Source organism: Triturus cristatus, chromosome 2_1 (assembly GCF_964204655.1).
Source record: "Triturus cristatus chromosome 2_1, aTriCri1.1, whole genome shotgun sequence".
NCBI lineage: Eukaryota > Metazoa > Chordata > Amphibia > Caudata > Salamandridae > Triturus > Triturus cristatus.
The window spans coordinates 1,162,486,844-1,162,500,467 of record NC_140581.1 but is presented as its reverse complement, the minus strand read 5'-3'; the positions used below and the strand labels follow the sequence as shown (position 1 = coordinate 1,162,500,467).

The following is a 13,624-nucleotide window of genomic DNA, read 5'->3' as shown; positions in this document are numbered from 1 at the left end:
GGTCCCAAAATGTGGTTTCCCCATGCAATTTTCCATAGGGACCGTTAGTCACAGCTACAGCCCGAACTGCTGAACGGAATTACACCAAATTTGGCAGAAAGGTAGACCTTGCTTCAGAGTCGTGCCTTTTGCTTAAATGGTGTAAATCCGTTCAGTAGTTCCTGAGAAAATCAAAATCACATATATCTGGGTGGAGCCTAACCACACATCTCATCGTGAGATCTGATTGGCTGTCCAGTGTTGGCAGCCATCTTGGGACCAATATACATGATAGCACCTCATTAAAAAGCATTGCAGTTAACAGAAGGTTTTAAGACTTTAGTTACATTATAAATCATTTGTTGATGGTACCATACTCATTTTAGGAATTGTGGTGTGTTCTAAGGTGATTTTACCATGTGAAAAAGCCTTCTGCTGTGATATCATGAATCATATTTGAGAGAAAACTATTTTCTCATGCTTTTCCCACAGAGGTTTGGAAGGTGATCTATAAGCTAAACTGAGAGCATATTTTCTGTAAATTCACATTATCTTTACATGTACATCCAACAAGGGCAGAGACTGTCAGTTGATTCCTTTGTGTTCTACTGCAGCTTCCTAGAGTATTCTAAAGAACAACTAGAGCGCTAACAGTCCTACTTATGACAAACGTATTGCACACCTGAAGCCATCTTGATTCGAATGAAGTGGTAACTCTTAAAACATTTAATTTAAAAAGGAACACAATGAGGGGGTTCATTTTGCCATAGAAAGTATGATTAGTGCTGCAGAAAGAAAAATTAAGGCACATTTTGAGTGACTCCTCAAATCCTCTTCTATTTCATTAAAAAATTCTGACATGCAGACTGAAACATGCACTTTCAATACCAGCAGCAGACTTCCCTGGTGAGCAGTAGCTTTACTACAGTGATCTAATAAGCAACTAGAGTGCTAACTTTCATAATTTATGGCAAATGTGTGACATATCTGAATACCTTCTTGATGGAATCAAAGTAAAAAACTGAAAGCATTTCCTACTGAAGAGACTGCAGTAAATGAGGAAGATAGGAAACTTCATAACAAATAAATCTCCCAAGATGGCCACCAGAGACAAAAGAGACCATATGCAGCATAAATATCACCCAGATGTAGCCCGCATGTAGCCCAATGACAGAAGTGTGCAGAACACTTTTTATTTTTTGTGTTTTTGCAGTTTTATATAGTGCAGAGGGACGGATCAGGGGCATTACAATGTAACAGACAAGCCAGGAGGGAGGGAATCGGGGTCTGCACATGGAAACAGAGGGCTGGGGGCAAGGGGGCAGGAGCAGCAAGATGACCATGGGGGTCAGGCAGGTTGGGCACTAGAAGCAAGACACACCATGGAGAGCAACAGTGAGACTATGATGGCATACACAAAGACCATGGAGGGAAGGTGGGAGGGGGTCAGGGGCAGCCAGCTGACCACACAGGGAAGGCATGGCAAGCGGGAGGGTTAGTGACAGCACAATGGCTATGATGGGCAAGAAGGAGGGTGCAGGAGCATGCACAAAGAACCATGGAGGATATAAGGGAGGGTCAGGACCTGGGCACAGACAAGAGAGTTCAGGGGAAGGGGCCTCACAACAGACCGCGCGGGGCAGGCAGGAGGAGCAGTTGCAGCACAACAGACCAGGGAGGGCAGAAGGGTGTGGCAGTAAAACGGACCATGGAGGACAGGAGGAAGGGGATAGGGGCATGGCATGTGGACAGGCAGGATGGAGGTGGCAGGGACAGGTTACAGTCATCTGACAATGCTAGGCAGGTGGGAGGGGAGTGGCATCTCAAAACAACACTCAGAGTAGATAGGAGTGGCAGGTCCATGGAACATGGGGGGCAAAAAGGATGGAGCAGGGGCATGCACAAAGACATTGGAGGACATGGGGAAGGAGAATAGGGGCAGCAAGCTAAGCACAGAGGCTAAGCAGGAGGTCATTGATGGGGCATAGATTTGAGCAATGGAGGGCAGGAGGAATGGACTGGTACATCATGCTAAATGGAGGGCAGTAGCAGCACATCAGACCATGCATGGCAGGAGGGAGGAGGCTAGTCCATGGATTCAGGCAACAGAGGATAGGGGGGAGGTGGATGGGGCAGCAAGCTAACTGTTCAGAGAAGGTGGGTATTAGGAACTTTATTGTTTTTAAAATGTGTGTCTGTGCGAACTACTTAAAATATGAACAAGTATGCAGCATAATCTCACTTTTATTCAGGAAGAAGAGGACGTTTGTGACTGTGACTCTGGGCTCACTTGGCAGAAACACCCCCTGACCCTCCACCCCCCATCGCAAAATGTAATGCCCGTGAAAAGGGTAGGTGAACGCAGTGTTATATAGAACATAATCCTGAGAGCACGATTGAAAAGGAAAAATAGATATAGTGTATGGTATAAACTATGCACCAAAAAGTGTGATATAAGATGAACCGGGGCGTGAAATATAATATGCAATACTTTGTGCTCAATGACAGATTCATTAGAGAGCGCGGGATAGCACAGGCACTAGCGCGTGCTGTGCGATATGCGCCTTGGAGTGTAATATGCACAGGGCAGTGTTGTGTAATCTAACTAGTCTCTAAAGTTGTAATATAAAATATGTGCTGGGGAGTGTAGCGTTGCATATGCACTGTGATAAAGATATGGATCCCAGATTGTAATATGTATGGCATAGTACTGTGCGTTATAACATAGGCTTTGAGGAAGGCACGTTAGATGGGGCAATATAACCCGTGCGAAGGCAAGTGTGGCATAACATATTCACGGGGTGGTGTTACAGCGCACATGGGCTAGAGAGTGTCATAGCATACGCACTAGCTGCTGGAATACAACACAGAGGTGTGTGGCACTTGGCGGGCACTGGTGGGTGTAACACAGCATTGGGCACAGCCAGGAGCGTGCTGTGACTCTCAAGTGAGGTTTGTCTTCTTTCCAGAGAGTAAAATAAAAAGTATTACACATCCGGTGGTGGATGTGTGTTTTATTAACCGTGAGGGGGGCTTCTTGCATAGTTTTGGTCGAATCCGCTTTGAATGGCTTGGTTTGCGTGTGTATTAAAGGTGCCCGTCAATAGCTGCCCATGTTTGTATAAATAAACGACAAGGGTGTCTACTTGGAGAGTACCCATCGGCAGGGGCGCCGGGATTAGGCACGGTAGGGCGTCAGACACGTCAGAGCTTCACTAGCGGTGTAAATACATTCCACGTGGATTCATTGTATGCATAGTCGCCTTTTAATGAATATCATGCAAATCGTCATGGTGATAGGTACGTACGGTTTGTCCAGCATGTCCTAGGTGTTTCTATAAATATATATTTTTTAAAAATAATAAAAAACAAAGGCCGGCACCGGGGGATGGGGTCCCTGGGGCCATAAGTGGCCTGAGGAGGGGGGCAACGCAGCCCCCCTCCTAAAGATTTTTTTTTTTAAAAGGCCATGCCCCGGGTATTGGGGTCACGGGGCCGATTAAGGCCCCCTTCCAAATTTATTTTTTTCTAAAAAAAAGTTAGGGGGTAGGCCCTGGGGGATGGGGTCCCCAGGGCCAATAAATTAGAAAAAGAAGGGGGGACCACACAGCCCCCCTTCTTAAAATAAATAAATAAATAAAACACATGCCCCCCTCCTTGCAGCACTCTGCAAACACGCCCCCTGGTGAGTTGTAAGTTGGGGAATTAATTAGCCCAACAGGTATCTCCAGTATGCGCCAGGGAGCTGCGTTACAGACAGGTGTTCTGAGGCCATGCCCCTTTTTACACCTCTCTGCAACGCAGCTCTGTGGCACTTACTGGAGGTACCTTGTGGGCTAGTTTGACCCAAGGGACCCTTAGGATTCAAGGGGACTTAATCTCTCAACTTAGAACGGCCACAGGGTGCGTTTACACAGTGGTGAAGGGAGGGGACGGGGCCTGAGGTGACGTGTGCAAACACGCCCTGTGGCGTGTTTTAAGTTGGGGAAATAATTCCCTTTCAATCCTGAGGGCCCCTGGGGGCTAACTAGCCCACCAGGTGCTTCCAGTAAGCGTTAATGTGCTGCGTTGCAGAGAGGTGGTCCAGGCCGTGCCACTTTTTACACCTCTCTGCAACGTAGCTCTGTGGCAGTTACTGGAGGTACCTAGTGGGCTAGTTGGACCCTAGGGACCCTGAGTATTCAAATGAACTTAATCTCCCAACTTAAAACGGCCACAGGGTGTGTTTACACAGTGGGGAAGGGAGGGGACGGGGCCTGAGTTAACGTGTGCAAACACGCCCTGTGGCGCATTTTAAGAGGTTGTTTTAATCCCCCTGCCCTATTATATACTAGGGGCTTACAGAGGAGGTCATGCTAATCACAGGGGGGACCCCAACGCATAGTGTTCCCTAGTGTATGTAGGAGTTTTCACTGTATTCTAAGTGTCTTTTAACATAGCACTGGCTCTAGGACTGGTTAGTCAGACTCAGTTACCACCAGTATCCGTCTGAAAAAGTTGAGGGTACAGGATGATTTTGCAACAAGGCTTCTTTCTGCTCTTCTGTTTGTTCTTTCTGCACGTTATCCTTCTTCCTGCACTTTTCTTCGCCTTTGAGGACTTCTGTCGCTTCTTTCTGCATTTTTTTTTCTTTCTGTGCGTTTTTTCTTCTTTCTTCACATGTCCTATCTCTGTAGGCATAGTTAGAAATTAGCATTTAAAAAACCTTTGAAATTCACTGAAAAAACCATAGGTTTCAGGCACGTTATAGTTAGGAATTAGCATTTAAAAAACCTTAGAAATTCACTGAAAAAACCATAGGTTTCACGGCCGTTATAGTTAGCTGGACTTTTCACTCGTACAAAACCATTGAAATTCCCCCGTTATAGTTAGTTCAGCTAACTATAACTCGCGCGCCCGCAATGTACTGCTGATGACGTCACATATTAAATCACTCATGACATGGTCAGTGAATATATATATATATTATCTACTGGCGGTCGCCAGTAGATAGTTATAGTTAGGACCGTGTTTCCATAGGAAATGTAAATGTAAATGTAACTGTGGCACCGGTTGACGAATCCTTGCGAATTTTCAAAATAGGTGGAGCGCTCCGCTCCTACCCTGAAAGTCTCGGGGGGATTCGTCACGCGGGGGCTGAGAAAAAAGGGGGGTCCCAAAACACGTTTTCTCCATGCAATTTTCCATAGGGACCTTTAGTCCAAGGTACAGCCCGAACGGCTCAACAGAATTACTTGAGGTAGTCCTCAGCTCAGGGATGTGCCTTTTGCATATATGGAGTCAATCTGTTCAGTAGTTCCAGAGAAAATTGCAGTTAAAAGCACATACATATCTATAGCCGCGCACCGTGCACGCACCGTGCGCGCACCGTGCGAGCACCCTAACGTGCGCGAGCGTAATTCTGATAGGTGGTTACATGTTAGTCAACGTTCGAGTCGGTCGAAATCATGTAATATCTGACGTCATCAGCAGAGGATTGCGGTCGCGAGAGTTATAGTTGCCTGCACTAACTATAACGGGGGAATTTCATTGGTTTTTTACGAGGGAAAGGTCCAGCTAACTACAACATGTGTGAAACCTATGGTTTTTTAAGTGAATTTGCAAGGTTTTTTAAATGCTAATTCCTAACTATAACGTGTGTGAAACCTATGGTTTTTTAAGTGAATTTGTACGTTTTTTTAAATGCTAAGTTATGTATTTAATAATATTTTTTTTTTTGAGGTTTTTCACCGTGCGCGCACCGTGCGCGCGCAGTGGGCACTCGGTGCGCTTCGCCCACCGAGCGCCCATGAAGCTTTGTGCGTGCCGTGCGCGCACCGTGCGCGCTCCGTGCGCGCACCGTGCGCGCTCCATGCGCGCACCCCGCGCATTTTCGACAAAAAAATAAATGTTTTTTTCACCCTTGGGGGTCCTTCAGTGAACCCCTGACAAAGGCTAGGGGGTCAGGAACTGTCCACCCTGCCCCCTTTTCACGTTCTCCACCTTTGTTTTTCACTGCCTCAGACTGCGAGAGACAAAATGGCGGCCGCCACTTCCTGATTTCGACCGATTCGAATGTTTGCTGACATCTAACAACCAATCAGAATTGCGCTCGCGCACGGCATGGTGCGCGCATAGTGCGCGCACGGTACGCGCGTATAGATATTGATATGGTTTTAAATGCTATTTTCTCAGGAAATACTGAACAGATTTACACGAGACCTTCAAAAGGCACTTCCTTGACCTTATGGCTACCTCTCTGCCAAATTTCACGTAATTCTGTTCAGCCGTTCGGGCTGTACCTTCGACTAAAGGTCCTATGATAAAATGCATGGGGAAAACGCGTTTTGGGACCCCCTTTTTTCTCGGCCCCCGCTTGACTATTCACCCCGAGACTTTCAGTGTAGGAGCGGAGCGGAGCGCCCCACCTATTTGGAAAAATTTGCGAGGATTCGTCAACCGGCGCCAAAGTTATTCAAAATAGAATTTTCCGATTTCCTATGGAAACCCGGTCCTAACTATAACTATCTACTGGCGACCGCCAGTAGATAATATATATATATATATATATATATATATATATATATATATATACAAATGTGCAAGCATTAATATCACACTTTTAAGCTTAAACGCATGGAATAAAATACATGCAATAAAATGCAAGCAGATAACAATATGGAATGAAGCAAAAGCAGATAATGCCGGACGTCCGCTGAAAGAAATCAGAAAGATATTTACACTAAATACATCAGATGATTACACCCAGGGGAGTTATGACACTGGGCAACCTATATGAGAATGGTAATCTGCTCCCCTTTGACGACTTTAGGGAGCGGCATGATCACCCGCGGGGGGACTACCTCTTATATGCAGCCTTGACTGCGGCCGTCAGGAAGCACTGGCGGAAGGGGATGGTAGAGCCGGTCACCTCTCTTGCCTGTCAGTATCTAGTGATGGCGGTGGGTAACTTTAAGGCGGTGACTTGTCTCTACAGGCGGATTACTGGGGATATGCGGCAACCCCTGGCTGCGCTGCGCGTCAAGTGGGAGGCGGACCTGGGGACGCCTATTGCGGACAAAAACTGGGAAGAAATCACGGAGCGCCCTTGGAAGTGTACACGAAATGCACGTTTCCAGCTCATTCAGTTTTATGTTTTCCATAGGGCATATCTTACACCTAGCAAAATAGCTGAGTACTTTGGGGGGCCGGATGCTTGCCCCCGATGTGGCCATGTTGGGGCGACTTTTCTTCACATGTTCTGGGACTGTTCGCAGGTGACAGGATTTTGGCAAGAAGTGGCGACGTTACTCCTGACGGTGACAGAGAGGGATTTGGAGGTGGGCCCGGGGGTATGTTTGCTACATAGGTTTCCGCATACTGCAAAGACTAAGGTCACCAGTAGGTTTATTGACTTGGGGCTGGTCCTGGCCAAGCGGGAGATTACTTCCCATTGGAAGGCAAGGCAGGGACCTAATTTCTTGCGGTGGGCTATGGAAATGGAGAAATGGGCGGGAAGTGAGGGGACTTATAGATTGTGTCTGGCTAGACGTAGTGAAAATGAAAGATCGCACGAATGGGCCCGGGCATGGTTGGCGCTCCTGGAGTTGTTCAAGCGCTCGGCTGTGGGAGATGGGGGAGATCCGGTGGAGGATGATGGGGCCCCGGTTCCGTGAGCACCCTGTAACAGGCTTCCCCCTATGCTCTTGAGGCACTCTCTGCTGGGATAGCTGGGAGGCGGATCCGACGAGTGGTAGGTGAGGCTTTGATGCACATGTAATTATGATAGATACTGGTGACATGCTTTGGGGGGTTACGTTGGGGGGGTTGCTGGGGGATGGGGCGGGGGGCATATTGGTTTTATCGCACATTCATTGTGGATTACTCCTGTGGGTGACCTACCTCGTAGCATAGACGCTGTTGGGGTGAATGTTGTACAGTTGTGATCAGTTTGGTGGACTGGTCACTGCACCACGTTCTGATTTGGCTGGAGGGCGGAGTACGGGGGAAGGGGATTGACTGCATTTTGTTTTGTGACCTAATAAAGTCTGTTTAAAAAAAAAAATCAGATGATTACACCCACTGAAGACTTGGATGTGTACAGACACTCACACATCACAATGAAAACACCTCAGATGATTATAACCACTGGAGACTTTGATTTGCACACAAACTCACTAACACATAATAAAGTCAATACTCAAAAATAAAACACTTCACCAATCGTTCACTCAACATCCTTGTCATCTCAAGCTGGAGGAGCCCTTTGACAGTACTGCCTGGGATGCCCCACAAGCGAGCTCCCATCTGGGTGCCAAGATTTCCCGCCTTTAATACGTTTACTCAACCTCACGAGAAGGGTCTAGAAACCTGGCCCTATTTCTTTTGTTATGAAAAGCCGAGCTGACTGTACTGGTATGTGTCAAGGTCAAAACAGAAGATGGCCAAGCCCCTGTATTTTGACTCAGAGTCAGAACTGTACTTTCCACACATTTCTCTGGCAACAACAATCTCTGCTCCGAAAGGTACCAAGCACACTTCCCACACGTTATCCTAGCAAAGCTTATGAAAGTGTCAGGCAGTACAGTCAACAAAACAACCTTGAATGTGAATAACCTAAACAACTTGAGTAATCTGGAGTCTGCCTGTGCGTGCAAAAAGCTCAAGCAAGACAGAGTCAGAATTCAAGATGACATGAGGGCATATCAAAGCCAATAGTAAGAACTTCATAATACTTCCTAATGTACAACACAATGCACATTTGTGCACCACTGCCTATAGCATCACACTCTTCATCTCCCAATGCACAACATAATGCACATTTGAGCACCACTGCACTTCAGGACCAAGAAGTACATTCCACACCTCTCTCTCATGCTTTCAAATGCCCATACCACACGTTCTGTTCCTGGCAAGGCTGTTCTACACTGTGAAAGCTCTCCCACTTTAAAACTACAAGACTACATGTAAGTAATCTTCCAGGGAAACAAGGCACATGCAGCATACATTCAAGCTAGGATAACGTAAAACACCAAAAGTCAATTAAAATAATGGTAGTCAAAGGTCATCACGTGGTCCCAATACATGGGAGTGCTCTAGCACTACAAGAGGCCCAGTGGTTATTTTAACTTGCAGGGTGACATATAAAGCATCCATTAAAAACAGAAAGAAAATAATCCAAAAGCAAAATTGGGATAAGTTGATGTTTGCTTGTGAATCTAAGAGCACTAAACTTTTTGGGAGCAAAATCATAGCTGTTACAGTGAATGGTATCAATTTATGTAGTTTAAGTGCACTTTAAGTGAAGATCAGTGGGTCACTCATTTTCTCACATATCGTTCATCCATCTGTTTAAATGATAGTTTGACATCCTCCCATGATCCTTGCTGCGGGAAACGGAACTGATTGAACATCGAGCTATGTGAGGTAATTTGTTCCATGAAGGAGAGCCTCTGATGTAAGGTGCCAGGGCCAGATGGGTCCCTTTGCATTTATTTAAGCCAACATTGCTTTTTGAGCTCCTTTACTCACCAACATTTTTAATAACATTTCAGAGAAATGTATATTCATATCCTGGTCGTTGACAACCATTGTTCCTATTTTTAAAAAGGGGGATAGGCAGCAACCTTGTTATAGACCCATTTCTTTAATTTATTCCACTGTCAAAGTTCTTGGCAGGGTCAAATCCAACAGAATCAGAGAATGGGCAGAAAAGAATGATGGTATTAGCCCTTGCCAATAAAGGTTCTGAGAGTGCTTGGGCACTTTAGAACAATGCTTGAATTTATACCTGATCATCAATAAATATACAATAGTGAAGCAATGTCCTCTGTTCATGGACCTTTCTTGTGCATTTGATCGAGTAAATCAAAATTGTGCACTTTCTTGCTGATTTGCACAGGGATGTGCAAGCTAGGATGTGTTTTGGCTCCAACTATGAATATACTGCCCCTTTTAAATTAAAGTGAGGAGTGGGCCAGGGCTGTGTCCTTTCTCCCAACTTGTTTGTTCTGTATATTGAAATTTTGAATAAGAACCTGACACAACATGACCTGGACGTGCCAATAATTAAGTCCACAGCATTCCCTGCTTTATTGTATGCGGATGACGCAGTGCTTATTGCCTGTACCCCAAACACCTCATTATTTAAATCACCGGTTTTGATGAATTTTTTAAAAGGTCTACAACATATGTTTCCTCCCTCTCCCTTTGTCATGCCATTGTAGGACCTTAACTTGGTGCTCAATTATTTGATGTGTACTCCCTTTGAGCCATTTCATAGCTTTCCTTTGTGGATTCTCATTCTCAAGACTATATTCCTCATCCCCTTAATATTAGTGAGGCGCATAAGTGAGCTTCAGACTCTTTCAACCCACCGTACACCACCTTCTTGCCAGACAAACTGGTTCTTTGACCGTATGTGTCCTTGTTGCCAAAAGTGGTGTTGCCATTTCACGTAGGTAAAAATATCATCATACTGGCATTGTTCGCCCCACCTCTTCCCTATAAGAAGCAGAAGAAACCCCATTGCTTGGACCGCAGAAGAGTAATGAGCTTTTACATCAATAGTACCGGAGACTACCAGATGGTCGATCATCTCTTTGTGGGGTTTATCGAACTGGAAAAAGGCAAGACCATGCAGAAAAGGGCCATCTAACACTGGATCATGTTCTGTTGTGCACTGGCTAACAAGCAGCCTCCAGAATGGCTGCTATCTCATTCTACCAGGGCTATGTGGGTGTAATTCCATATTTTCATGAAGCACTACTGTCTGGATAATCAGGTTTGACGAGAGAAGCATTTTGCCTGCTCGGTCCTACCGGAGTTTTTGGTTTGAGTCAGTTTCACTGACCCACCTTCAAATCGGTACTGCTTTGGTATCTATTCAAAGGGTGAGGAATCTGTGGTTAGATGTTGCTATCAGCAGAAAAAGTTACTTACCTTTCAGTAACTCCAGGTAAGAGATTACAGAGGGTTATGGCGTAATTTATGCATAACACACAATTAGGATTCCCAAGGCAACACATCAAGACATTACCTCAGAACCATCTTGCACATGCTGTAACTCACCACAAACTTGAGGAAGGAAACAATGATCCAGCCCCTTGATGCTCAGAATACATTATTTTTGATTCAGTGGAGTTATTTGTTCCATACCCTAAAGAGAACGGGATTGGACACTCACTTTATCACCAAAATAACGTGGTTGCATAAGGCCCACAGCACAAGTGAATTGCAGTAGCTTCTTATCATACCAGTGAGACAGGTTGCTTGTTGTCTCTTCTCCTGTTCCTTTCTGTTTTTGAACCTTTGGCTGTGACAATCCGACACTAGGTGATAACCGGTATATATTTACCTTCAGGGAACTCAAAGATACTGCTGTATGCTGATGAAGTTTTGCTTACAAAAAATAGTACACTGAGAAGGTCTCAGAAATGCACGATTAAAATACACTCATTTCAACTATCTCCACACCACTAAACACACAAACGCCTGAATCTCATGCTGGGAAAAGACACCCTAGCTTCCCACGATGCACTACGTGAGATGCAGACTTTTTGCACAAGGTTTGGAGCTGTGGTACTCTTAACTTTTTTTGAAAAAAGGCAGTCTAAGCGTTGAATAATGCTTTGAGCAGAGATGTTGGTCTCTGCCAGAGGCATTTCTACTGGGACTGTTTCATTAGCCTAAAGCCTGCAATGGCCAAGAGGTGAATTGCCATACAATAGAAAGCCAACACTGCACGATTCCTGGTCGATGGACGTAGGGTGTCTGCAGATGGGCCAGGAGTGAAGGTTTTATACTGAAAAGGGAAGAACGCAAGCATTTGAGAAAACACCCAATAGAAGACATCTGGTGTGAGTTATTGATGGCATTTGAACATCCCGATTCTATAACGGATCAAGCATCCATATAGTATTGAAATTGGGGCAGCATACACACTTGAGGAAATGTAAACCAATGTCAAGAGTCAAGGGAAGCACAGTGGAAATGTGGTGAGGATGTGGATAGCTGTAAGTGCCAGATTGTTGTTCATATATAAACAGTTCAGAGAGTTGTTGTGATGAAAACTGAGAATCTGTTCACATGTCTCTCATAAAGACTGACATTACAACACAATATAGATGATATTTGCGAGGGTTGGGAACATGAGGAACAAGTCTGTGAATGTATACTTGTTTTCAATCATGACTATTGCTCCTAACTAAACTTGTGAAATGACACAGTATAAGTAAAAAAGTGCACTCAAAAGATTAAACAGAAAGGAGTACCAGAGGATGGATGGAAAGTTGTGAACTATATGCTCCCAACCCCACTCTTAGAGAGTTATAGCACATGAAGCATGGACTAGTGCGGCAATCAGGGGAAGCATTTTACAACTGGGATATTAGAGCAAATTTACATTTTGGTTCATTCTTGCAATCATATTATTGAAAAGATTTTGCCACCCTTTACCCTAAAACTGTGATGTAGGTATTCTGTGTGAATTGAAAAACCATAGGTCAGTACATGCTTCTTGAGTCTGTAAGATTCCCCCAAACAGAAATGAACTATCATATTTTAGATTTCTAAGGGAAGAAAGGCTGAATACCGAGATGTTCTGAATACTTATTGACATCTATGAGATTTCTCTTTACACTTTTCCATTAATGAAAGGGAAGTAAGGAGGATGTGTTCAAATAGGTGTCCCCAGCATTGGTCAGTTATTCTTTTGAGCTCTGATCTCATAAACCTGTTTACCTTTGGAATGAATCTTGAACTTCAACATCCTCCACATACTCCGAAAAATGTTCAGTTGGATTCCCTTTGAATCCAGAAAAAATGTCACGGACTCCCTCATCACTAGCAGACTCGACTATGACAACGCCCTCCATGCCGGAATCAACAAGAAACTCCTTCGCAAGCTCCAGACCGTCCAGAACGCCACAGCCAGACTGATCCTAGACATCCCTCATCACAAACACATCACCCAACACCTCCGCAATCTTCACTGGCTCCCCATCGAAAGAAGAATAACCTTCAAGCTCCTCACGTACGCATACAAGGCCCTCTACAACATCGGATCAGCATACTTAAACAACTGCCTTTCCTTCCACGTACCCAAGAGAAACCTCCAATCAGCCGACCTGCCTCTGGCCACCATCCCATGCATCTACAAGACCAGAACTGTTGGAAGTCCTTCTACTACCTCGCAGCCAAGTGGAATGACCTCCACCTCTGGCAAAGCTCTACACTGCTCCAGTTCAGGAAGGACCTCAAGAGCTTGCTCTTCAGATGACAACAGCACCATACGGAGCCACCCCTCTCCAGTGTCTTGAGACCCTCACGGGTGAGTAGTCGCACTTTACAAACCCCTGATTGATTGATTGATTGAACTGGTAGTATACTCCCTTAGAGTAACTCTCTCGATGGATATATGCAAAATTCAATCAACCCTTTCTAACAATATGCTGAAATTGGGATGTCCTAAAGGGAGTGGTCATGTAGTGTGCACTGTAGATAAGAGTGTGCTGTTGATTGACTGTAGTGGTGATGCTCTCTCCATTGTAGATAAGACTGATATGCTGAGTCGAGAGAGACCCTTATTCACAGGAGATGCTTTCTGTGTACCATCACACACCCCTCTTAGTCAAACAATTCATCTAAGGTCAAAAAGGAAGCTTGT

At 45.0% G+C, this 13,624-nt stretch overlaps 1 protein-coding gene across 1 annotated transcript in view; it reads left to right on the top strand.

Annotated features, from left to right (window-relative positions):
- Positions 1 to 13,624, top strand: part of CORO2A (coronin 2A) — a 408,458-nt gene that overhangs the window by 371,968 nt on the left and 22,866 nt on the right. The gene's annotated exons all lie outside the window — the stretch shown is intronic.